This window comes from Leucoraja erinacea, chromosome 10, assembly GCF_028641065.1.
Source record: "Leucoraja erinacea ecotype New England chromosome 10, Leri_hhj_1, whole genome shotgun sequence".
NCBI classification, from domain to species: Eukaryota; Metazoa; Chordata; class Chondrichthyes; order Rajiformes; family Rajidae; genus Leucoraja; species Leucoraja erinaceus.
The window spans coordinates 6,821,274-6,848,501 of record NC_073386.1 but is presented as its reverse complement, the minus strand read 5'-3'; the positions used below and the strand labels follow the sequence as shown (position 1 = coordinate 6,848,501).

Below are 27,228 nucleotides of genomic sequence, written 5' to 3'. Positions count from 1 at the left end.
GCTTTCACTATTCGGTAAGTTTCAATGAGGTTTCCCCCTCATCCTTCCGTAAGTTTCAACATTTATTGCATAGCGTTTTTGGCAAGCCCTTGCTTCCTTTTGAAACTTGACTCTAGTAATTCCTTTAGCCACAGGACAGGGCAAGGCCTGTTCGACAAAGGTATTCCCTGCCAGTGACTCACCAGTTATGCCCGAAATGTTAGCCAAGCCACAATTTAGCTCAAAAGCAGAACAGCGCAGAAGATGGAAATCTAGATGAGCTCACTAAGGAGCAGGTCAGGAAGTACATTCACCAGTTTAGTTTAGAGAAACAGCGCGAAAACAGGCCTGTCGGCCCAGCGTCTTCACCAACCAGCGATCACCCCATGCACTAACACTATCCTACGCACTCGGAACAATTTACAATTCTTACCGAAGCCAATTAAGCTACAAACCTGTACATCTTTTGAGTGTGGGAGGAAACTCTACAGCTGTTCTAGCAATGCCTGAAGTTGTTGTTCAGTTTTACACAGTAATAACATCGACCTGATTATTCTGCTGTTCTTGGTGAAAATAACACTAGGCCATTTGAGTGACATGTTCAGGTTTACTAAAAATTAATTATAAATTAATTTAGGGTGGCACAGCGGTAGAGTTGCTGCCTTACAGTGCCAGAGATCCGGGTTCGATCCAGACTACGATTGCCGTCTGTACGGGTTTTTGGACATCGTCCCTTGTAGGTTAATTGGCTTCGGTAAAATTGTAAACTGCCACCCAGTGTGTAGGATAGTGTTAGTGTATGGGGTGATCGTTGGTCGGTGTGGACTCGGTGGGCTAAAGGCCTGTTGCCGTGCTGTATCTCTAAAAGTCTAAAAAGTAAAAAGGGCAGACGAGATTTAATTCCAAGAGAAATTATTGTGCAATAAAGTGTTAGCAGCTAGATTAACTCAGCAGGTCAGGCAGCATCTCTGGAGAACATGGATAGGTAGCGTTTCAGGGCGGGACCTTTCTTCTCCCAAGATGCTGCCTGACCTGCTGAGTTACTCCAGCACTTTGTGTCTTCTCATCTAAAGAGTTAGCCGACTGTCTCAGAATGGACGATAGACACAAAACGTTGCAGTAGCTCAGTGGGACAGGCAGCATCTCTGGAGAAAAGGAATGGGTGACGTTTCGGGTCGAGACCCTTCAGAATGGATCCAGGGAAGTTTTTTGTACTTCTGCATTGTTCTAACTGGGGCTTCTCTGCTGTTTTCAACTAAAGGTCAAGAGCTGATGTTAATTAAAGGACTTTGACGAAACAACTCTCGCAAAAGTGTGAACAAAGACTTTCCTCTATTGCCCTGCAAGAACATTCTGCATTGTTGTTTGATGCATATCTTCCATTAATTTGTTCTATGTGCCGTCTATAACTCTTGTTTTTCCTTTCCCCTGAATCTCAATCTGAAGAAGGGTCTAGAGCCAAAACGCCAACTATTCCTTTTCTCCGGTGATGCTGTCCGACCCGCATAGTTACTCCAGCTTTTTGCGTCTATCTTCGTTTTAAACCAGAATCTGCAGTTCCTTCCTGCACTGACACCAAGGGATTTTCTCCCCTCCCCTCCACACATCTTCCACTTTGGAAGATAACAACATATTTATGTCAATGCAGTCGGAAGGAAACATAAAAACATAGAAAAATAGGTGCAGGAGTAGGCCATTTGGCCCTTCGAGCCTGCACCGCCATTCAATATGTTCATGGCTGATCATCCAACTCAGTATCCTGTACCTGCCTCCTCTCCATACCCCCTGATCCCTTTAGCCACAAGGGCCACATCTAACTCTCTCTTAAATATAGCCAATGAACTGGCCTCAACTACCTTCTGTGGCAGAGAGTTCCAGAGATTCACCACTCTTCGTGTGAACTGTGTGAAGGAGAGGGACACAGATGAGAAGAGGTCAGATTTTGCTCTATAATTCACCGCTAAGCAGATTCCCAGCCTTAACTTGCCGGACGAAGGCTTTGGGCAAAGGCCAGGCCTCCTCAAAGGACAGGACACAGGACGGCAGGTTACATCATTGCGGGTTACTTTTCACATGCTCCACTCTTTAGAAGTAGCAGAGACCTTGACGTAGTGTGCTTATATGTTGGTTTTCCCACAGAAGGGTATGTGTACACACAGGAGAGGAAAAAGAGAGAAACCCACATGGAAATGGAAGCGGTTTAGCTTTTGTTGACTGTTAACAGCAGCTGCAAAAATTGTCTGTGACCTCCCAGAGTACCGGCAACATCTGTATGGGAACTCAGAGACTCGCACAGCAGGACAGGGAGAGGGATCCCAAGTCAAGGACAGAGCAGCCTAGTTTTAAAGCACGCACGTGGTCACAGTCAGAACTGGCGTGCCACCAGAATTATCCCACTGCTTAAACATTTTAATATTTCCATGATGTTCTCACAGTGAAGCCTTTATTTATGTTTGCTACAGTCATGGAGATTAGAAGAACCTCACTGACATCAACGTTAGTTTAGTTTAGAGATACAGTGCGGAAACAGGCACTTTGGCCCACCGAATCCACGTCGACCAGCGATCCCCGCACATTCACACAAGCCTACACGTACTAGGGACAATTTCCACTTATACCAAGTACACAAACCCAAGCCAATTATCTTACAAACTTTGGAGTGTGGGAGGAAACCGAAGATCGCGGAGAAAACCCACGCAGTCGCGGGGAGAACGTACAAACTCCGCGCAGACAGCAGCCATGGTCAGGATCGAACCCGGGTCTCTGGTGCTGCAAGTGATGTAAGGCAGCAACTCTACCGCTGAGCCACCGTGCTGCCCTGGTTACTTGGAGCCGATCTGATCTCTTCAATAAAACAGATGTTTTTCCCCCAAACTAAAACTTTGCAAAGATGTGGGGCGGCACGGTGGCGCAATTGTAAAGTTGTTGCCTTACAGCGCCAGAGACCCGGGTTTCATCCTGACTACGGGCGCTTGTCCGCACGCAGTTTGCACATTCCCCCCGTGACCTGCGCGGGTTTTCTCCGGGATCTCCGGTTTCCTCCCACGCTCCAAAGACAAACAGGTTTGTAGGCTCATTGACTCGGTATAATTGTAAATTGCCCCTAGTGTGTGTAGGATAATGCACAGATCGCTGGTCAGTGCTGACTGGGTGGGCTGAAGGGCCTGTTTCCACGCTGCATCTCTAAACTCAATACTAAAATGAGTCGATGGTTTCCAGAGGGTGACTACTGCACGAGACAGGAATGGAATGCAGATCCTGTCTTGAAACAAAACCGCTTCACATGCAGCTCTGATCTCAGAAAGCTCAAAGTGCATCAAAGCAAGTATTGAAAACTTGCCAAAGACGCACATTTGCCACAGCTCTACAACATTTAACTCAAGTCCCCAATTATTATTAGATTACAAGTCGACACTGCACGCCAATAACATATTTCTTATCAGTCACGTTAACTGGTTTGGGCCAGAACACTGTGCTACATTCACAACAACAAGAAATCAGTAAAGTTACCAGAACTGAAGAAAGGTCACCTCATCAAAATAACAACTGTGTTTTTTCTCTCTCCGTTAATGCTGCCTGAACTGCTGAGTATTTTTTTTTAACAATCTGTTTTTTTATTTCATATTTCCACTATCAATTTGTCCTGATCTCACTGCCTTGCGCGACAACCAAGAAAGCCCACCAATGCCTCTACTTCCTAAGGAAGTTCATTGTCTCCAATTCCAAAGACGCGCCATAGAAAACATCCTATCGGGATATGTTCATAAGTGATAGGAGCAGAATTAGGCCATTCGGCCCATCAAGTCTACTCCGCCATTGGCTGATCTGTCTCTCCCTCCTAATCCCATTCTCCTGCCTATTCCCCATAACCCCGGATACCCCTGAAGGATGCATCACAGCTTGATATGGCATGTGCTCTGCCCAAGACCAAACGGCGCCCAATCCATTCACGAACCAGCCTTGCCCACTCTCACATCGATCCCGTCTATATTTCACATGCCCCGGGAAAGCAGCCAACAAAATAAAGGACCACGAACACCCCAATACTATTTTGGGTTAATCCCCCCCCCCTTTTTTTTGGGCAAAAGAGACAAAGCACTTGAAAGCATAGACTACCAAATTCAAGAACAGCCTCTTCCCTTCAGATGTAGAACGGACCTCTCATATGCCAAGGATGAATTTCTCAATTCTCAATGTGGAGTACAAAAAAGGTTTGAGGGATATGGGCCAAACGCAGGCAGGTGGGACTAGTGTAGATGGGCCATGTTGGTCGGCATGGGCAAGTTGGGCCGAAGGGCCTGTTTCCACGCTGCTTGACTTTATTCAAACCAATTTGCATTTGTGTGTGTGTGTGTGTGTGGGGGGGTGAGTGTGTGTGTGCGGATGGGTGTGTGTGTGCGCGGGTGTGTGTGTGCGCGGGTGGGTGTGTGTGTGCGCGGGTGGTGGGTGAGTGTGAGTGTGTGTGTGTGAATGTGAGTGGGTGAGTGCGAGTGGGTGAGTGCGAGTGTGTGTCTGGGTGTGTGTTAGCGGGAGGGTGAATTTTGTAAATGCAGTTAAAACCAATAGATCTGTTGAACTTGTTAACAGAGTATAGACTTGGTGACCGGTTTCCAAATGTTTGTGTTAGCTTAAGAATACTATTAACAATTCCAGTAACAGTCGCTTCTGCAGAGTGGTCATTTAGCAAATTCAAGCTGATTAAGAATTATTTAAGGTCTATAATGTCTCAGGAAAGTCTTGTGGATTTGGCCAGGCGAAGTATTCAAAGTCAAAGTCAAAGTCAATTTTATTTGTCACATACACCCGAAGGTGCAGTGAAATTAATTTGCCAGCAGCGATACACTTAAAAAGAACACACAATACACAATAAAATTTAACACAAACATCCACCACAGCATTCTTCACTGTGGTGGCAGGCAACAAGGTTCAGCCAGTCCTCCTCCTTTGTTCACCCGTGGTCGGGGCCATAACCCCTCCATAATCGCCGCTACGGACGGCCCGAAGTACGGGCCCTCTCGTCGGGATGATCCAAACTCCGACGTCAGGACGGACAAACACACTCCGCGGCTTGGAGGTCCCGACTCGGCACTTTCCTACCGGGGACCGCAGCTTCAGGATGTTATAGGCCGCAGGCCGGCGGTCAGAGCTCTTCTCTGGCGAGGGATCCCAGGCTCCGGATGGTAAGTCCACGCCACGCCCGCGGCTAGAAGCTCCGCTGACCATAGCTCCACGATGTCAACGTATTGAATCAATAGTATTGAATCAAACATTGCCAGAACAGTGTTTTCATGCTGTGATTCAAAATTGCTCGCAAAAAATGGCCAGGAAAGCTCTTTATTTAAAGTAAATACTAAGCCTATCTACCTTCTTTTACTTTTTACTAATAATGTCTTCAGATGATCTGCATTGAAATATAAAAGGATGTTTCAATGTGAATTATTTCTCCTTATCTGTATTGCAGCATAAATAAAGATGTTCAAAACAAATGTGCTTTCTGATCCTTTTATTTTATTTATTTATATTTATCATGGAGGGAGTATAGAAGCACAAGGCTTCAAATGCAGAACATCAATAGAGTGCTCCATTCCACCCCTCTCTCATCTTCCATACCCCTTTTTGCCTTGCAGGCTACAGCTCATGGCATAAAACCGTAGCGTAGCGGATAAAAACAGGATGACTAATGGAGAAGGGAAGGGGTCTGAAATAAACTTTGTACCCACTGATAAAATTCCTCTGAGGCCCTGCGTATACACACATGAACTGTGTGTGTTGTGAACCATGTCTTTCTCAAGTTCGGCTTCACAAGCATTGTTCAAAAATCCGTGGTCAAGTCGCAATGTATTATCTGTGCCAAGGTTATGAACCACGAGAGCATGAAGCCCAGCAAACTGAAGACCCATTTGGAGTCTTGTCACAGCGACCTGGCGGGGAATGGCGTGGACTATTTCAAACGAAAAGCAACCGCACTCGAGGGTTCCCGCATTGATTCGAAGGGTCACTGCGCTCATCAAAATGAAACAGCGCTGGAGGCTTCATAACATAGTGCTTATCTATTCGCACAGACTATAAGAAACCTCACAGCATCGGTGAAGAGCTTATCAAGCCATGGCATCTCGAAGCAGCAAAGTTGAACAGAAGTCAAACAAGTTCAGGTAGATTTCCCTTTCGAATGACTCAGTCAAAAGTCAAATCTCGGATATGAGTAATGATATTCTGATGCAAGTAGTGAGCGCTGTGAAGAGCAGTCCAGTGTATTCACTGTAACTGGACGATTCAACAGAAGTTGCCTCATGTTCCCAACTGCTAGTCTACGTTCGTTACCTCGATGGAGAAGCCATGAAGGAGGAGTACCTGGTGTTCAGAATGCTGGAAGCCTTCCTCATCAAACATGAGGCTTGGCTGGGAATGCCTTGTCGGGGTGTGTACAGATGGGGCACCTTCCATGGTCGGTTGCAAATCCGTCTTCAAAGCCTTCGTGAAGGATGTCGCTCCCCATGTCTCCTTCACCCACTGCATGATACATCGCCATGCTTTAGCGATGAAGACTCTCCCTCCTGGTCTTCGAGAAGTGCTTTCAGATGTGGTGAAGATTGTGAACCACCATCCGAGGGAGCAGACCAAACTCAAGAATTTCAAAGCGATGAGTTAAGAAATGGGCGCTGATTTCACTGTTCTGATATTCCACACAGAGGTGCGCTGGCCTGCACGTGGTAAAGTTCTCAATCGTGTGATTCAACTTCGAGAGGAAATAGTGCTGCTCGTGGGGAGAGGGTGAACTGAGAAGGAGAATCATGAAAAGATGCAGGATGAACCGTTCGTGATGGTAGCTTACTTGGCTGACTTCTTCGCCGAGGTGAATTCCTTGAACCTGTCACTTCAAGGAAACCTCCCAATGCTACACACGGCTCGTGACAAAGTGGCAGCGTTCAGGAGGAACCTTTACCAGAGAAGAGTCCAAGACGGTGACATGACTATCTTGGCCGAGCTGACGACTCTCCTGGATGCTACGCCAGATGCTGAATGCCACTTCCACAAGGAGATCTCAACCCACCTTCTGGCAATTAGTGAAGCCATCAAACGTTACTTCCCCGGACTGGACAACCGTTCTCGTGATGAGTGGATCATCCAACCCTTTTCCGTTGAAGACGGTGCCATCAGCGATACTGACGTGACTGCGAAGGTTGAATTTTACTGAATTGAAGATGCGCAGCTCAAGAGTGACTTCATGGAGCAAGAGCTCGCCACATTTTGACTGAAAGTTAAGGACTGTCCTGTTCTTTCGAAGACGGCCCTGACTTTATTGGTCCAGTCCCCCTCAACCTATCGCTGTGAGGCTGGATTCTCAACCATGGTAACTCTGAAAACTAAGGTACACAATAGGCTTGTGATCGACGCTGACATGAGGTGCTGCCTGTCGAGCATTTGTCCTTGTTTTGATCGCCTGATGGTTGCGAAGCAATTTCAGCCATCCCATTGACTGAGCATTGGCAGACACGTTTTATTAAATCGGGCTGTTTTTTTTTTTCAATTTTTGTTTCGGGAGTCACGCTCAAGAATGTCTGATGGGGTCGTGGGGCCAAAAAGGTTAAGAACCACTGTCATAGAGCTATTGAGCACAGACACAAGCTCTTCAGATCCACTTGTCCACGTGGAATAAATTACCCAGTTAAGCTTTAGACTTTAGAGATAGAAACAGACCATTTGGCCCACCAAGTCTGTGCCGACCAGTAATCCCTGTATACTAGGGACAATTTACAAAAGCCAATTAACCTACAAACCTGTACATCTTTGGAGTGTGTGAGGAAAACGGAGCACCTGAAGAAATCCCAGCACCAGAGACCTGGGTTCGATCCTGACCTTGGGTGCTGTGTCTGTGCGGAGTTTGTACATTCTTCCTGTGACCACGTGGGTTTCTTCCGGGTGCTCTGGTTTCCTCCCACACCCCAAAGACGTGCTGAATTTGCAGGTTAATTGGCCTCTGTGAAATTGCCTCTCGTGTGTAGGGAATGGGTGAGCGATGGGATAACACACAAATAGTGTGAACGGGTGATCGATGGTCGGCGTGGACACAGAGGGTCAGAAGGGCCTGTTTCCATGCTGTATCTAGCAAATTTAAAAAAAAAATATTCAATAACTTTTCAAATGCCATCGGATGGAAGGAGAGGCTTCCTGTGAAGTACAGTGTTTATTAATTGACCATAGAAACATAAAAAATAGGTGCAGGAGTAGGCCATTCGGCCCTTCGAGCCTGTACCGCCATTCAATATGATCATGGCTGATCATCCAACTCAGTATCCCGTACCTGCCTTCTCTCCATACCCCCTGATCTCTTTTGCCACAAGGGCCACATCTAACTCCCTCTTAAATATAGCCAATGAACTGGCCTCAACTACCTTCTGTGGCAGAGAATTCCACAGATTCACCACTCTCTGTGTGAAAAATGTTTTCCTCATCTCAATCCAGCAACGTTAAAAACCTGAAACAAATGTTACCGAGTAGAAATTTGGGATCACTGGGTATTTTTCGCACTTCCTGTTTACATGTCAGCTTTTCAGCATCTGCAGGAATCTGGGTCTGTTTGGTTCCACAGCATAGAGCAATTCTAAAGCGAGGCCTTGGACCTTTAGATCAGCGTGACTGCATGGTTAATCTTCTATCGATTTATTGCTGCGAGAAGCCAACAACGTTGTACACAGTTGCAGATGTACAGGGCACAGCAACAATGACAAACACACTAAATGCATGCCTTCACACATTTAATTTAGACCTTCATTGTTCCTGTCAATTAAAGTACTGCAGCGTACTGTAATAAAGGTGGAGACTTCACTGTGTATCAAGATTATAGAGGAAGAACTCGGATCAAACCGCTAATTTGATCAATTAAAACAGACCATAACATATTAAGGGGACTGCCATCTGAGTGACGCCCCACTGTACACTGCTGCACCAAGTTAAAGGAATTGCCCCCTGCAATAATGCAACCAAGTGACAAATATTATCCCACTTAAATCAAGTCACATACAATATGACATGACCCGACAGTGAGAATCTCTTCCCCATCAAAAGCAGAAATGAAATTACTAGCTTGACACGTTGAATAATAGTGCACAGTGGTGCAGCAGTAGAGTTGCTGCCTTACAGCACCAGAGACCCGGGTTCGATCCTGACTGCGGATGCCGTTTGTTAGGAGTTTGTACATTCTTCTCGTGACCTTTGGTTTTCTCCCACCCTCAAAAGATGTACACGTTTGTAGGTTCATTAGCATCAGTAAAAAATGTAAATTGTCCCTGGTATGTGCAGGGTAGTGTTAGTGTGCGGGGATCGCTGGTCGGCGCAGACTCGGTGGTCCGAAGGGCCTGTTTCCGCGCTGTATCTCCAAACTAAACTAGAAATGCAAATTGACACGTCTCGGAAGATCAAGGGGAATTATTGACAAGTAATGACCTTAAGTGATTTGAAGGAAGTCATTTACTGAGATGGTGGTGGCAGCAATAATTACAGGGAATAACAGCATAATGACAACATCTCGCAACACAGAGACAAAGGCTAATGACCCAGACGTACAAGTCTGAATTCCATCATGTTAGCTGGGGAACTTAAATTCTGAATTAAATAATGTGTGACTGAGAAAGATCCAGTGTTGCAAAATCCTATCATAAGCAGACCTGTGGAAATCCCACCAATGACAAATTCTCTTCCAAATCACAGCTTAACCCGACTTGGAAATGTGATATTTTGTTTTAAATGCCCAATTAAAATTTACGAATTTCCGACTGTCTTAGTTTTTTAAAAAGTTTAGAGATATTGTGTGGAAACAGGTTTTTCAGTCCACCAAGTCCACGCCGACCATCGATAACCAACACACCAATTTTATATATCCCACTTTGGCACCCTACGAGTATTTTAAAATTAATGCCCAATTGATGCCCAAAAGGACAGTTGCGGTGGCGCAGCAGTAGAGTTTCTGCCTTATAGCGAATGCAGCGCCAGAGACCACCTAGTCGACGTCAAGCTACCAACAACCGGCGACCCATGAGGGCGTCCAACCTTCTCAAAGACATTGAGGGATGGGCACTGATTGCCAGTGACATCAACATCAAACACAACACAGTAACACTCACAATAACAAGTCCCCACCCACAAGGTTAAGTGGCACAAATTCATATTGAAATTTGATTCAACCAACCATTTGACCCAAAGTGCATATCACTGTCTGTATCCATCTGTAACTTTGCCTGAATCTCCACTCATCACTGACAGGACCCTTCATCAATACCTTTTACATCTGGTCTGCCAAGAACTAAGGGGGTACTTGGTTGGGGGAGGGAGGTGCAGGGAACGAAGGGGACCTGGTGGGGGGGCCCCACAGGAACTAAGAGAGGACTGGGCAGGGGAGCTGTCGAGAATGAAGGGGGGACCTAGCGGGTCTTTGACCCACTTTCAATAATGGCTGCACAGTGGCGCAGCGGTACAGTTGCTGCCTTGCAGCGCCAGAGACCTGGACTCGATCCTGACTTATGCGTGCTGTCCATATAGAGTTTGCACGTTCTCCCTGTGAGCGCGTGGCTTTTCTCCAGGTGCTCTCATATTTCCTCCCACACTCTAAAGACGTGCAGTTTTGTAGGTTAATCGGCTCCTGTAAATTGCCCAGGCAGTGCAGGATAACAAAGAACTAGTGTATGGGTAACCGTTGGTCAGCGCGGACTCGATGGGCTGAAGGGCCTGTTTCCATGCTGTGAACGGGTGATTGTTGATCAGCACGGACTCGATGGGCTGAAGGGCCTGTTTCCACGCTGCATCTCCAAAACTAAACTAAACTATTAATACTTTTTCTTAGGTCACAGACTGAATAGTTTCCTCACACTGGTGTTGATGCACAGATTTACTGACTCATTTTAACTGCGACCTCGTTATTTTTTGCTGAGCTATTAAATTTCAATTCCCTTTATTAAAGGCGATAGTCGGCCCTTGCATCAAACATTACATTATGTGGGCACAAGGCAAGACAAACAGGAAACAAAGCGCTCTTAGCAGAGGGCTTAGATTTATGCAGAAAACAAAATAATCCTAAATCCATGTCATACGATCAGAATTAGGCCATCCGGCCCATCGAGTCCACTGCGCTATTCAATCATGGCTGATCTATCTTTCCCTCTCAACCCCATTCTCCTGTCTAATCCCTATAACCTTTGTCACCCTTACTAATCAAGAATCTACCCAATCTCTGCTTTAAAAATACCCAGTTAAAATAATATTTTAATTTAATTTATTGCCACATGAACTGAGATACAGCGACAAGCTTTTGTTGCGTGCTATCCAGTCAGCGGAATGACAATACATGATTAGGCCTCGGTAATGACCTGGCCTCCACCGCCATCTGTGGCTACGAATCCACAGATTCACCACCCTCTGGCGGATGAAAATCCTCCTCATCTTCAGTCTAAAGGTTTTAATCCTTTTATTCTGAGCATTCTGATTACTGTGCCTGCTAGTCCTAGACTCTTCCACTATTGGAAACATTCTCTCCACGTCCACCCTACCTAGGCCCATCATTATTTGGTAAGTTTCAATAAGGTCCCCCCCTCACCCTGCTAAACACCAGCGAGTACAGGCTCAGTTCAGTCAAACGCTCACCGTGCATTAACCCAATCAACCCCAGGATGATTGTCGCAAACCTCCTCTGGATCCTCTCCAACGCTAGCACATCCCTCATGGGATATGGGGCCCAAAAACGCTCACTATATTCCAAATTTGGCCCAACTAGCACCTTATAAAGCCTCCACATTACATTCCTGCTTTTATATTAAATTGAACTTATCCCAGACGGGGACAGATCATTTTGACGAGAAAAATGCTGCATTAAAACTGCCCTTCAAACTTTCCAGATTAATTGAACGAGATTTAACTTATAGAGGGATAAAGCACGGAAACAGGCCCTTCGCCCCACCTTGTCCACACTGGCGATACCTTCTTTATCGAGTTTTAATCGTAATATTCGGTAGCAAGGAAGGCAAATTCAATGCGAGCATTTATATCAAGAGGACAAGAATACAAAAATGGAGATGTAATGGTCTATAAGGATCTAGTCAGGCCGCATTTGGAGTACTGTGAGCAAATGTGGGCCACATATCTGAGGAATGAGTGGGTTAGCATATGATGAGCGTTTGACAGCACTGGGCCTCTACTTGCTGGTGTTTAGAAGGTTGAGGGGGGACCTCATTGAAACTTACAGAATAATGAAAGGCATATAGTGGACGTGGAAAGGATGGGAGAGTCCAGGACCAGAGGCCATAGCTTGAGAATTAAAGGGCGCTCTTTTAGAAAGGAGGAACTTCTTTAGTCAGAGGGTAGTTAATCTGTGGAACTCATTGCCACAGAGGGTTGTGGAGGCCAAGTCAGTGGATATTTTTTAAGGCAGAGATGGACAAATTTGTGATTAAACGCGTGCCAAGGGTTATAGGGAGAAGGCAGGAAAATGGGACTAGGTGGCCGAAATCAGCCATGATTGAATGGCGGAGAATAGACTCAATGGGCCGAATGGCCTAATTCTATTCCTATAATTTTTGAACTTGTAATCAACAATATGATCGTTATATTCAGATGAAGATCCAATGCAAATTTAAATGCTGCACACCCAACAGCTTCATCACAGGGGAGATTACAAGGCAATGCAATTAGAAAATATCAAGACAAAAATCTACCTACTTTCCTTCAAAAATGCAGATAAAAACAAATGGCATACTGCACAATGCTTAATTTTTAGTAAACCTGAAAACTTCAATCAAATGTCTTGGTGTTTTTTGCACCATCAGCAGCAAAATAATCAGGTCAATGTTATTCCTGCATAAAACAGAACAACAATTTCAGGCATTTAGTTTAGTTTGGTTCAGAGATACAGCGCGGATACAGACCCTTCGGCCCACCGAGGCCGTGTCGACCAGTGATCCCCGTGAACTAGCACTACCCTACACACTAGGGACAATCTACAATTTTTTTTACCAAAGCCAATTAGCATACAAACCCGTACGTTTTTGGAGTGTGGGAGGAAACCGGAGCACCCGGAGATAACCACTTGGTCACAGGGAGAACGTACAAACTCCATACAGACGGCGCCCGTACTCGGGATCGAACCCGTGTCTATGGCGCTGTAAGGCAGCAGTTCTACCGCTGTGCCACATTGCCACCCTAAATTAATTTATAATTATGTTTTAGTAAACCTGATCATGTCACTCAAACGGCCTGGTGTTTTACGCACCAAGAACAGCGGGATAATCACGTCAATGTTACAGCATTACTGCGTAAAACTGAACAACAACTTCAGGCATCTCTAGAACAGCACAAGTCACGTCCCCATCTATTGTTGTGTTGTCAGCAAATCTATCCAATATCCAAAATTACCCAATTTTTGAAATTGGCCAATTTTACCATATCCAGTGTGGAAACAGGCCCTTCAGCCCAACTTGCCCATACCGACCAACATGCCCCATCTAAACTAGTCCCTCCTGCCTGCATATGGCCCATATCCCTCGAAACCTGTCCTATCCATGTACCTGTCTGAATGTTTCTTAAACGTTGCGATAGTAAAAGTCGACCAATTTTACCAATTTTCCTCTCCGTTCCTTCACCAAACTATCAATACAGATTTGAGTCGAGTTATTCCAGCATTTTGTGTCTATCTTGAGTCTAGTCTAGTCGCGTTTAGTTGATTGTCGTGTGTACCGAGGTACAGAGAATAGATTACAAATAGTTGAGGCACCAGCACCGATCCCTGTAGCACCCACAAGTTATGCGTCCGACCCCCCCCTCCCCCAAACCTGTAGATTACACATTTAAAATGTAGACCTGAGAAAAGGACAGCATAGGAACAGGCCCTTCAGCTCATAATGTCTGTGCCGAACAAGAACGCAAGATAAACTAACCACATTTGCTCACACACGGTCCACACCCCTCCATTCCCAGCATATCCATGTGCCTATCTAAAGCCTCCCTAACACCACTATCGTATCCGAATGAATAAGAATGAATGAATAAGTTTATTGGCCAAGTATTCACATACAAAGAATTTGACAATAGACAATAGGTGCAGGAGTAGGCCATTCGGCCCTTCGAACCAGCACTGCCATTTAATATGATCATGGTTGATTATCCCCAATCAGTACCCCGTTCCTGCCTTCTCCCCATTACCCCAGATTTAAGAGCCCTATCTAGCTCTCTCTTGAAAGTATCCAGAGAACTGGCCTCCACTGCCTTCTGAGGCAGAGAATTCCACAGACTCAAAACTGTGTGAAAAAGTGTTTCCTCGTCTCCGTTCTAAATGGCTTACCTCTTATTCTTAAACTGTAGTCCCTGGTTCTGGACTCCCCGATCATCAGAACATGTTTCCTGCCTCTAGCGTGTCCAAACCCTTAAATAATCATACGTTTCAAGAAGATCTCCTCTCATCCTTCTAAACTCCAGAGTATTCAAGCCCAGCGTCTCCACTCTCTCAGCATATGACAGTCCCTCCATCCTGGAAATTAACCTTGTAAACCTACGCTGCACTCCCTCAATAGCAAGAATGTCCTTCCTCAAATTAGGGGACCAAAACTGCACACAATACTCCAGGTGTGGTCTCACGAGGGCCCTGTACAACTGCAAAAGGACCTCTTTGCTCCTATACTCAACTCCTCTTGTTATGAAGGCCAACATGCCATTCGCTTTCTTCACTGCCTGCTGTACCTGCATGCTTACTTTCATTGACTGATGAACAAGGACCCCCCAGATCCTGTTGTACTACCCCTTTTCCCAACCTTACACCATTTAGATAATAATCTGTCTTCCTTTTTTTGCTACCAAAGTGGATAACCTCACATTTATCCACGTTAAACTGCATCTTCCCACTCACCTAACCTGTCCAAGTCACCCTGCATTCTCATAGCACCAATTTGCCTTGGTGCTCTGCCCGCAAGTGACAACATGGCATACGGTGACACCCATAGCAGCACTTTCCAGGCACCCACAACTTCCTGTGTAAAAAAACATTGCAAACATGTGCTTTAAACTTTGTCCCTCTCACCGTAAACTCTATCCTCTCCGTGCCAGTTAGCTCAATTTTATTTAATGTTCATTGACCAATTTTCTATCAGTATTGTGTTGGAACGAACTGGTTTAAACTGAAGATAGACACAAAAAGCTGGACTATCTCAGCGGGACAGACAGCATCTCTGGAGAGAAGGAATGGGTGATGTTTCGGGTCGACGCCCACAGATGTGCTGGAGCATTCACTGCCAACCGACGTCCCTCTCCTTGCCCGGCCACCTTTGTGTCCCAGGGGAGCACCTCCTGCAGCCGATCTTGAAGGCGCTGGAAGCATTACAATAGACAATAGGTGCAGGAATAGGCCATTCGGCCCTTCGAGCCAGCACCGCCATTCACTGTGATCATGGCTGATCATCACCAATCAGTAAAAATTGGTCAACTTTTACTAGAAATTCCTCCTTAGTTCCTTTCTAAAGGCATATCCTTTTATCCTGAGGCTACGACCTCTGGTCCTAAACTCTCCCACAAGTGGTAACATCCTCTCCACATCCACATGAGGGTTCGGCATAGTGGCGCAATGGCAGAGTTGCTGCCTTACAGCGCCAGAGGCCTGGGTTCAATCCTGGATTTCGGTTCTCCCTGTGACCATGTGGGTTTTCTCCGGGTGCACCGGTTTCCTCCCACACTCCAAAGACATACAGGTTTGTAGGTTAATTGGCTTTCATAAATTATAATTTGTCCCTATTGTGCAGGATAGTGCTACGGTACAGTTATCACTGGTCAGCACAGAGACAGTGGGCCGAAGGGCCTGTTTCCACTCCAAAGTAAAGTCGATCTCCTCTATCCAGGACTTTTACTATTCAGTAAGTTTCAATGAGGTCCCCCCTCAACCTTTTAAACTCCAGCGAGTACAGACCCAGGGACATTAAACGCTCATCGTGTGACCACAGTCTTCTATGCCTGCCTTCACATATTTAAGTGGGAGCACCTTCTATTGGATGTGGGTTCATTCCGTGCAGTTTGAATGAAATGCCACTCGAGAATTGTAACTTGTAAGAAGGAACTGCAGATGTTGGTCTACAGATAAATTTGATGATAGATACAACATTTATGGATAGGACAAGTTTGGAGGAATATGGACCAAGCGCAGGCAGGTTAGACTAGTTGGGCTGAAGGACCTGTTTCCACATTGTATCACTCTATGAAAACGGGGGAGCAACTCAGCGAGACAGGCAGCAACTCCCGAGAGAAAGAACGGGTGACGTCTCGGGTTGGGATCTGAAGAAGCGTCACACATTCCTTCCCTCAAGAGATGCGGCCTGTCCCGCTGAGTTACTCCGGCACTTTGTGCCCGTCTCCAGAATTTCAACCGTTGGTCGTCACAGACAATATCCAATCTATGAGTCGGTTTATTTTATTTGCACATGAACAGGATGTAGTCATCAGTGGCAAGGCCAGCCTTTATCCGCAATCTCCACCTGCCCTTGAACTTAGTGGATTGCCATATCAGAGTGCAGTTAAGAGCCCATCAGATTCATTGCTGTGAATCCAAGATCACTTGTTAGGCCAAACTGTGCATGAACGGACTTTAGTGCTTTTTAATTGACAATCCAGCTGTTCCATGGCAACTATTACTGAGATACAAACTGTAATTATCGGCAGTACGGGTGGTATTGGAGGCGGTATCAATCACCCAGATCTCTAGATACTAACCCGGTAACTTAGTCATTATATTACTGTACACTGTAGCACAATCACCTCACAGTTGTAGATAAGTCACAGTGTAAATACTTCAACCATAAACACAGAGAACAGAACCTGCCAAGACTTTGGACAGAAGATGATAAACTAAAACTCAACTATGCGGTTTTTTGTTATTACAATCTTCTGATGGCTTCCAATTTAAAGCATTCAATTGGTCCGTTAAATAGTCCAAGAAAGATTTCAATCGTGTATGTCCTGATTGTATTCATGTGCAGCGTTACCAGATTTGATTGGAAAGCACACAAACGTAGCACACACTTACAGGGCCAGAGACCCGGGTTTGATCCAGACTATGGGTGCTATCTGTACGGAGTTTGCACGTTCTCCTGGTGACCTGCATGCATTTTCACCAAGATCTCCAGTTTTCTCCCACACTCCAAAGACGTTCAGGTTCGGAGGTTAATTGGCTTGGTCTAAATGGAAATTGCCCCCAGTGCGTGCATGGCAATGATAGTGCGCGGAGATCACTGGTCGTCGCGGACCTGGTGGGCCGAGCGGCCTGTTTCCGTGCTGTATCTCTAAACGAAACTAAATAAAATATCGGTACACGTGACAATAATAAACCAATACCCAATTATACGGTTGGTATTTAACTAGCCTAGCCCAGAAATAGGGGGCCAAATGGCCTGTTCCTGTGTGCTGCGCTTGTCCAGGCACTTAGTTCTGGTTTGAATAATAAATACTGGCCTAGTCAGCAAATGTCCACATCCTATGATCAAATATAAAAGCTACTTTAGTTTTGTGCCAAAATTCTTGAGGCTCAGTCTCAATAAACCTTCCGTTATTATTGCATCCAATTATTGCAATCACAGTGCATTTTCACCCTGCCTTGTGGGTTGCAAACACTCTCTCCCAAAAGCACACAACTTAGATTTTCATAGACTAAACGTATAATTAGCCCAATGACCTCGCCCGAGAGCCAAGCGCGGCATTCACATCCCTGACATTGGCTTTCTCAGAAGCCAGAGTCACAATATTGCTGCGGGAAAGAACTGCAGATGCTGGTTGAAATCGAAAGGTAGACACAAAATGCTGGAGTAACTCAGCGGGACAGGCAGCATCTCTGGAGAGAAGGAACGGGTGACGTTTGAGGTCGAGACCCTTCTTCAGACTGACGTCAGGGGAGTGGGCGGGACAGAGATAGAATGTAGTCGGACACAGTAAGACTGGGAAGGGGGAGGGGATGGAGAGAGAGGGAAAGCAAGGGCTATTTGAAATTAGATGTAGGAAAGAATTGCAGATGCTGGTTTGTAGGAAAGAACTGCAGATGCTGGTTCTAACTTCAAGTAGCCCTTGCTTACCCTCTCTCTCCATCCTCTCCCCCTTCCCAGTTCCTCCACCACTCTATAATGCCCCTGTCCCACTTAGGAAACTTGAACGGAAACCTCTGAAGACTTTGCGCCCCACCCAAGGTTTCCGTACGGTTCCCGGAGGTTGCAGGTGATTGCCGAAGGTTGCAGGTAATGGAAGCAGGTAGGGAGACTGACAAAAACCTCCGGGAACCGCACAGAAACCTTGGGTGGGGCGCAAAGTCTCCAGAGGTTTCCGTTCAGGTTTCCTAAGTGGGACAGGGGCATTAGTGTCCCCGACTGTATTCTATCTGTCCCGCCCACACCCTTGACATCAGTCTGAAGAAGGGTCTTGACCTGAAACGTCATCCATTCCTTTTCTCCAGAGATGCCGCCTGTGCCCCTGAGTTACCCCAGCATTTTGTGTCCAGTCACAATATTGCTGCTCCTCGCAAACTTACAGCAAATTGAAGACCCAGAAAGTCAACAGCTGCAGAGCACAACACGGGTAAACATGAGGCCTGCTGGAGCAAAATGTCCAAATAAAGGCGACTATTTGCGGGCTAGCCACGGAGGCAGATCTACAATCCATTATTAATTTCTTCCCTGCTGTTATCAGGCAACTGAATCAACCTACTGCAACCAGAGAGCAGAGCTGAACTACGACAGTATCTACATCTTTGGTGACCCTCGGGCTATCCTCGATCGACCTTTGCTGGCATAACCTTGCACTAAACGTTATTCCCTCATTATGTATCTATACATTGTAAATGGCCCGATTGTAATCATGTAATCATCTATTGTCTTTCTGCTAACTGGATTGCACGCAACAAAAGCTTTTCACTGTACCTCGGTACACGTGACAATAAACTAAACTGTAACTGCTAAGATAATTATACAACTACTGAGATGATCAACTGTGATACTTTGAAGAAGATACATTGTGATCGTTCCAAGAAGGTTCTCGATCCAAAACGTCACCTTCCAGAGATGCTCCCTGAGCCACTGAGTCAATCTAGTATTTTGTGTCTATCTTCTGTGATACTTCTGTACCTTGACATTCAGGTGTTCAGCGTAATGCATACAAAGTAATATGAGAAAATATGCAAGTGTTTCTTTGGCTCAAGTACAAGTCAGACAGAGGGAGAATCAGGTACCTTGCCCTTCGGCAGCACGGAGTCGCAGGTTCGATCCTGACTGTGGGTGCTGTCTGTACACTAGTTCTATCCAACACACTAGGGACAATTTACAGAAGCCAATCAACCTGCAAACCCGCACGGCTTTGAAATGTGGGAGGAAACCGGAGCACCCGGAGAAAACCCACAGGGTCATGGGGAGTACGTACGAACACCGTACAGACACCACCCATAGTCATGATCGAACCCCAGTCCTCTGTCGCTGTGAGGCAGCAAATCAACCGCTGCCTCACCCTCTGCTGAGGGTGGCGGGACTGACGTATGATGAAAGAATGGGTCGACTGGGCTTGTATTCACTGGAATTTAGATGGATGAGAGGGTATCCTATAGAAACACATAAAATTCTTAAAGAATTGGATAGGCTAGATGCAGGAAAAATGTTCCTGATGTTGGGGGAGTTTAGAACCAGGGATCACAGTTTAAAAATAAGGGGTAGGCCATTTAGAACTGATGAGGAAAAGCTTTATCACCCAGAGAGTTGTGAGACTAGAATTCTCTGCCACAGAAGGCAATGGAGGCTAATTCACTGGATGTTTTCAAGAGAGAGTTAGATTTAGCTCTTAGGACTAAAGGAATCAAGGGATATGGGGGAAAAGCAAGAACGAGGTTCTGATTTTAGGTGATCAGGCATGATCATATTGAATGGGGTGCTGGCTCAAAGGGCCGAATGGCCTAATCCTGCACCTATGTTTCTATGCTCTTCCAACAATTTGCGTTTTGATCCCTGACATTTAGATGGCCGACAAAAGAGAATGACCATGACACAATGTTGACTTCCCATTCTTAATACGAATAACCTCAGTGCAATGGAAAAGATGAAGCCTTAACACAAGGAACCCTGCAAGATTCCAACCCAGAATCCGAGAGTGTTGACTTACTTGGTTAACTGCAATGCAAAAGGGACCAAGCTTGTGGTCACCAGTTGAGGCCGTCAAAGCACTCGTGCCATTTTGAAATGGGTGGACATTGGGCGATACGCAGCTTTTCTTCAGTAATGCTGGAGTAGAGGATACCTAAACAAACACAAGATCATGAGATGATAAGCGATAGCAGCAGTATTAGGCCATTCGGCCCATCAAGTCTACTACGCCATTAAATTATGGCTGATCTGTTTCTCCCTGCTAACCCCATTCTCCAGCCTTCTCCCCATAACCCCTGACGCCCGTACTAATCAAGAATCTATCTACCTCTGCCCTAAATATATCCATTGTTTTGGCCTCCACAGCCATCGGTGGCACAGAACTCCACAGAAATGAACCGGTTTTAAATAATATTTCCGTTTTAAAACAAAATCTCGTTGTTTATGTATTGGCATTTCCTGACAAACACCATTATGGGTTTTTACAGAAGCTATTAACGTTACAACTTTTAATAGTTTACTCCGAAGCCAAACGCTAAGTGCTCCAAGTATCTCAGTGTGAATGCCAGTTATCTCTGGTCACCCTCTATTCAAAACAAAGCAAGATCGGGTATCTGTACCTCTGACAAAAGCCAGAGATAAAGGAGTGAAGAGATTGCGATTGTGAGGCCAGAGGAATGAAAGGGAGGGGGAGGGGGAGGGGAGAAATAGGTGCAAGTCTAGAAATTTAGAAGATTTAGAAGATTGAGGGGGGATCTTATAGAAACTTACAAAATTCTTAAGGGGTTGGACAGGCTAGATGCAGGAAGATTGTTCCCGATGTCGGGGAAGTCCAGAACAAGGGGTCACAGTTTAAGGATAAGGGGGAAATCTTTTAGGACCGAGATAAGGAAAACATTTTTCACACAGAGAGTGGTGAATCTCTGGAATTCTCTGCCATAGAAGGTAGTTGAGGCTAGTTCATTGGCTATATTTAAGAGGGAGTTAGATGTGGACCATGTGGCTAAAGGGATCAGGGGGTATGGAGAGAAGGCAGGTACAGGACACCGAGTTGGATGATCAGCCATGATCATATTGAATGGCGGTGCAGGCTCGAAGGGCCGAATGGCCTACTCCTGCACCTAATTTCTATGTTTCTATAATGATTTAGCATGGTTACTGAGATCAGTTACATAGATTTAGACTGCAATGGCGGTGCAGGCTCGAAGGGCCGAATGGCCTACTCCTTCACCTATTTTCTATGTTACTATGTTTCTAGCCGGGGCACAGGGGAGAGAGTGTGGACAGGAGTTGGCGAAGGAAGGGGATGTTGGCAGTTACCCAAAATTGGAGAATTTGATTGTAAGCTAACCAAATGAGGCGCTGTTCCTCCGATTTGCGTGTGGCCTCACTCTGACAATGGAGGAGGCCCAGGGCAGAAAGGTCAGTGTGGGAATGGGAAGGGGAGTCGAAAGGGTTAGCAACCTGGAGATCCAGTTGGCCTTGGCAGACTGAACACAAGCATTCAGCGAAATTGTATCCGGCTTTCTAATGGCATAAAATTGAAAATCAAAATAACTGTAGTTGCTGAAACGTGAAATATAAAAATACAAAATGTTGGAAACACTTAGCAGGTCAGGCGACAATTGTGGAGACAGAAATTTGGTTAATCACTCAGTTTTCTAACTCCATTTTTTTAAAAGTTTTGTTTAGAGATAAAGCACAGAATCAGGCCCTTCGGCCCATCGAGCCCTCACCGACCAGCGACCCCCCTACACTAGCACTATCGTGCACACCAAGGACAATTTACGATCCTCAACTAAGCTAATTAATGTACAAATCTGTACGTCTTTGGAGTGTGGGAGGAAACCGGAGCCCCTGGGGGAAACTCACGTGGTCACAACTCTGTACGAACACACGGACAAACTCCGTACAGACAAGCACCTGTGGTCAGGATCGAACCTGGGTCTCTGGCGCTACAAGGCAGCGACTCTACCCCTGTGCCACCATTCTGCCCCATCTGGAAATGTTCTCCCCTTTCCACAGATACATCCTGACTTGATGAGTATTTTCTGCCTTTTAAGTTATTTACACCTACTGTCATGCCACAGTGCAAGTTGCACAGTGCAAGACATTACCAAGAACCTCTGGGCCTATCAATGCAGGTTGAAGCAATTTGATTTAATATATTAATTGGCGTTGTAGAAAATTAACTTGTGTTTCACTGGAACATTTCACCTCCCTGCATCCCAGCCACCATGGATAGGTGATGTTTTATGTCTGGGCCCTTCTGCAGACTGATTGTGGTGGTGGGGGGGGTGGGGGAATGTTAGCTGGAAGAGAGGAGTTTGAAGACAGACACAAAATGTTGGAGTAACTCAGCGGCACTGGCAGCATCCCTGGATAGAAGGAATGGGTGATGTTTCTGGTCGAGACCCTTAGTTTAGTTTATTGTCACATGTACCGAGGCACATGTTCCAGTCATCGGAAAGACAATACATGATTACTATCAAGCCATTTACAATGTACCGATGCAGGATAAAGGGAATAACATTTAGTACAAGATAAAGTCCAGTAAAGTCCGATCAATGATCAAGTGAAAGCAAAATGTATAAAAATGGCCTTTATTAAAGTCTTACAATGTGCACTTTAACCACATGTGATTTTTTTTCTATTACAAATCTCAAATAGCGGAGGAAAGACTAGGTGCTGAGAGTTCTCTTACACCTGCATTTAGGAGGCAAGTAAACACACCTGAGCAATTACAAATACCTGTGAAACCATGTGTCCCAAACATTAAGTTGCCCTGAAATGCGGGGGGGGGGGGACGACTATGTATAAACACAGCTGTAATTTCTACATAGTGAAACCAAAATGTATAAAAATACCCTTTAATAAAATGATTTTTTTTTCCAATACAAACCTCAAATTGTGGAGTACAGAGGCAAATAAATAAATGATGGGTCTTTGTCCCAAACATTATGGAGGGCACTGTACATGTTGGCCATGACGGCAAGAATAACACGCCTTATTTTTGTTTAGAGATACCGCATGGGAACATGTTGACCATAATTCATCAGTTCACACTAGTTCTAAGTTATCCTACTTTCACATCCACTCTGTATACACTCAGGACTATTTTCAGAGGACAGTCAACCTGTAAACCCGCACATCTGTGGGACACTGGAGGAAACCAGAGCACCCGAAGGAAACCCATCCGGTCACAGGGAGAACGTGCAAACTCCACAACGACAGCATCCTAGGTCAGGATCGAACCCAGGTCTCTGGTACTGAGAGACAGCATCTCTACCAGCTGCGCCACAGTCTCGCCCAGCTGGTCACTGTCATTGTGCTGAAAATACATGTTAGAGCAGGCATACTCTGAAAAGAGCACCGTTTATTGATGGGACAGGCAGCATCATACATTCACCCATTCCTTCTCTCCAGAGATTGCTGCCTGGCCCACTGAGTTACTCCAGCATTTTGTATCTACATTCGTTTTAAACCAGCATCTGCAGTTCTTTCCTACACACATTGCTGTCTGACCTGCTGAGTTACTCCAGCGTGTTGTGGTTATCTGCGGTATAAACCAGCAACTGCAGTTTCTTGTTCAAGAAGGAACTGCAGATGCTGGAAGATTGAAGGTACACAAAAATGCTGGAGAAACTCAGCGGGTGCAGCAGCATCTATGGAGCGAAGGAAATAGGCGACGTTTCGGGCCGAAACCCTTCTTCAGCCCCTTCTGCAGTTTCTTGTTATTATATAATTCCCAGCATTTCCTGTTTCATTATTTCAGTCATTCTGCAATTACATGTCACAGAGATTTGTTTTTTGTTTTTTTTGAACACAGCTTCTTTTCTACAGGCAAGTGACAAAGTCATAGTCCCATGGAAACATGCCCTTCAGCCCAACTTGCCCACACTGACCAACATGTCCCAGCTACCCGAGTCCCCACCTGCCTGCATTTGGCCCATATCCCTCTAAACTTGCCCTATACATGTACCTGGCTAATTGTTTCTTAAACATTGTGATAGTCCTTGCCTCTACTACCTCCTCCAGCAGGTAGTTCCATACACCCACCACCCTTTGTGTGTTAAAGTTGCTCCTCCTCAGATTCCTATTAAATCTTTTCCGCTTCACCTTAAACCTCTACACTCTAGTTCTCGCTTCACCTACTCTGGGCAAGAGACTTTGTGCATCTAACCAATCTATTCCTCTCATGATTTTATACACCTCTATAAGATCACCCCTCATCCCCCTGCGCTCCATGGAACAGAGACCCAGCCTGCTCAACCTCCTCTCCCTTTAGCTCAGACCCTTGAGTCTTGGCAACATCCTCATAAATCTTCTCTGTACCCTTTCTGGCTTGACACCTTGTCGCTAACAGGGAACATTTGCTGGTCAGAAGTGGCAGGGTCTAGTCTCACATTGTCCATCTTCACTCAAGCAAGCTCTCACTCCCTCTTCTCCCCTCTGCCATCTGGCAGGAGGTACAGAAGTGTGAAAACACACACCTCCAGATTCAGGGACAGTTTCTTCCCAGCTGTTATCAGACAATAGAACCATCGTGACACCAACCAGAGAGCGATCCTAACCTACCACCTGCCTCATTGAAGACCCTGAGACTATCTTTAATCAGACTTTAATTTGCACAAAATGTTATTCCCTTTATCCTGTATCTGTACACTTGAGTGTAATCATGCAGTCTTTTTGCTGACTAGATAATGCGCGACAAAAAAGCTTTTCACTGTACCTCGGTACACATGACAATAATAAACGAGAATGCACCACTCCGTGCCATGTTCCAGTAACATTGCCCCACACCTCACTGTTTGGCTTCAATGCCATTTAGTTTTTTTAGTTTAGTTTGGAGATACAGCGTGGAAACAGGCCCTTCGGCCCACCGAGTCCGAACCGACCAGCGATCCCCGTACGCTAGCACTATCCTGCACACACCAGGGACAATTTACATTTTTATAAAAATCCAATTAGCATACAAGCCTGTACGTCTTTGGAGTGTGGGAGAACAAATATCTTGGAGAAAACCCACGCAGGTCTCGGGGAGAACGTACAAACTCTGTACAGACAGCACCGGTAGTCAGGATCAAACCCGGGTCTCTGGCGCCGTAAGGCAACAACTCTACCGCTGTGCGACCGTGACACCCTTGGAGGTCGAGTTTAGACTGGACTAACAGTTGTGAAGTACTGTTCCCCTGCTCCAAACCCAATTTCTCATCACAGCGACTCACACTGTAACCTTGCTACACCGAACAGGTACAGCGCCTCTGGTTATAGCCTCAGCCTCAGAGTGGAGGGACGTGTCTTTGGAATGGAGATGGCGAGGAATTTCTTTCGTCAGAGGGTGGTGAATCTGTGGAATTCATTGCCGCAGACGGCTGTGGAGGCCAGGTCATTTGGGTATTTTTAAAGCAGAGGTCATTGATTAGTAAGAGCGTCAAAGGTTACGGGCCAACTGACGGCAGGAGAATGGGGTTGAGAGGGTATGATAGATCAGCCATGATTGAATGGCAGTGTAGACTCGATGGGCCGAATGGCCTAATTCTGCTCCTATGACATATGAATATCAGGTAAATCACAACTGTCTGGAGAGCGAGGATCAGCGTGTTAATTTGGTGATTGATACAAAATGCTACAGTAATTCAACAGGGCAGGCAGCATCTCTGGATAGAAGGAATGGGTTTTTGGTGGCTGATGCTGTATAGCCCAGCAGTATTTTCCCTTCCAAAGCCAGCTCATATTTTCTCAGCTGTGGCAGCCTGAGCAAATTTTCTCCCACCCTATGTACAAACACTAGAGTCAGCTGTGATCTCTTTCCCACTCCCGTCCCGCATACCGCCAGACCACTGGCTGGGCAGCCAACATCAGAGCCTACTTACAATACATACTCCTTCTGATTTACACAACTCCCAGTCATTGCAGACACTTCATTTGCCTGCTGAAAGCATCATATTCGCATGTCCTCATTTTCCAGCAAAAAGCCCCCAATATGTTCGTAAGTGATAGGAGCAGAATTAGGCCATTCGGCCCATCAAGTCGACTCTGCCATTCAAGCATGGTTGTTCTATCTCTCCCTCCTAACCCCATTCTCCTGCCTTCTCCCCATAACTCCTGACACCTGTACTAATCAAGAATCTATCTATCTCCGCAGTAAAAATATCCACTGAATTGGCCTCCACAGCCCTCTGTGGCAATGAATTCCACAGGTTCATCACCGCCTGACTGAAGAAATTCCTCCTCACCTCTTTCCGAAAGGAATGTTCCTTTAATTTCTGAGGCCTCTCCCACTAGAGGAAACATCCACATCCACTCTATCCAGTCCTTTCACTATTCCGTAAGTTTCAATAAGGTCTCCCCTCATTCTTCTATACTCCAGTGAAAAGAGGCCCAGTGCGGTCAAATGCTCATCAAATATTAACCCATTCATTCCTGGGATTATTCTCGTAAACCTCCTCTGGACCCTCTCCAGTGCCAGCACTTCCTTCCTCAGATATGTAGGGAGTGGATGCAAAATTAGGATACCATAGAATGTAGAAACATGGAACTGCAGATGTTGGTTTATAATCTATCTACACTATTACTAAAACTCTCATCTTGACCACTGCGTTGTATTTAAATTTGCGCAAAACACCACCCTATATCGCTAGGATTACGCGCCACCTTACTCACCGTTCTCCTCTGCTCCAAGCCACCAAGTTTTATTCCGATCAGTGGAAGATTACAAAAGTTATGAAGTTTTAAAAAACCGTGAGATCAGCAGATTGGTCTTCTCGCCTGTCAGTCACCATGAAGGTAACGCCCCTTCCAGCACCCGCTATGATACCGCATCTCCCCCATGGCTCTTCCCCTGTCGTTTTCTCCGAGCTCCCTTCCCCCCTGCCCCCACACCCCTCCCCCCGCCCCTCCCTCCACACACCCCCCTCCCCCCCCCACACCCCCCTCCCCCCTCCCCAACAACGCCACAATGCCCCTCCCCTACAACGCCACATACCCCCCCCACACACCCCCTCCCTCAACACCACCCTGCCCACAACCCCCCTCCTTCACAACATCCCTCCCCCACAACCCCCCTCCCACACCCCACCCCTCCCCCAAACCCCCCCCACACACATCACCCCCCTCCCCC

The 27,228-nt window shown here is 46.0% G+C and overlaps 2 protein-coding genes and 1 long non-coding RNA gene across 3 annotated transcripts in view; 1 reads left to right on the top strand and 2 right to left on the bottom strand.

Annotated features, from left to right (window-relative positions):
- Positions 1-20,218, bottom strand: part of LOC129700734 (volume-regulated anion channel subunit LRRC8C-like) — an 80,311-nt gene extending 60,093 nt beyond the window's left edge. Inside the window, exon 1 of the mRNA XM_055641366.1 lies at positions 20,125-20,218. The gene's annotated coding sequence lies outside the window, so the exon portion shown is untranslated. The remainder of the gene's footprint in view (positions 1-20,124) is intronic.
- The window catches only part of LOC129700733 (volume-regulated anion channel subunit LRRC8D-like), a 47,191-nt gene extending 26,932 nt beyond the window's left edge, over positions 1-20,259 (bottom strand). Inside the window, exon 1 of the mRNA XM_055641365.1 lies at positions 20,125-20,259. The gene's annotated coding sequence lies outside the window, so the exon portion shown is untranslated. The remainder of the gene's footprint in view (positions 1-20,124) is intronic.
- Positions 1-27,228, top strand: part of LOC129700735 (uncharacterized) — a 92,937-nt gene that overhangs the window by 38,709 nt on the left and 27,000 nt on the right. The gene's annotated exons all lie outside the window — the stretch shown is intronic.